Here is a 334-nt window from a genome sequence, read left to right on the forward strand (position 1 = left end):
CATTAAAAGCAAAGAGTACTCTTTTTAAAATATATATATTTATTCAATTATTTATTTTCATATCCTTTTATTAGGGGCTCATACAACTCTTATCACAATCCATACATACATCAATTGTGTAAATCACATTTGTACATTCATTGTCCTCATCATTCTCAAAACATTTGCGCTCCAGCTAAGCCCCTGGCCTCAGCTCCTCATTTTTCCCCTCCCTCCCCACTACCCCTTCCCTCATGAGCCCTTGATAATTTATAAATTATTATTTTGTCATATCTTGCTCTGTCTGACGTCTCCCTTCACCCACTTTTCTGTTGTCCATCCCCCAGGGAGGAGG

Source organism: Echinops telfairi, unplaced genomic scaffold, assembly GCF_000313985.2.
Source record: "Echinops telfairi isolate 266 unplaced genomic scaffold, ASM31398v2 ScPeMD7_3533;HRSCAF=4204_0, whole genome shotgun sequence".
In the NCBI taxonomy this organism is placed as follows: domain Eukaryota; kingdom Metazoa; phylum Chordata; class Mammalia; order Afrosoricida; family Tenrecidae; genus Echinops; species Echinops telfairi.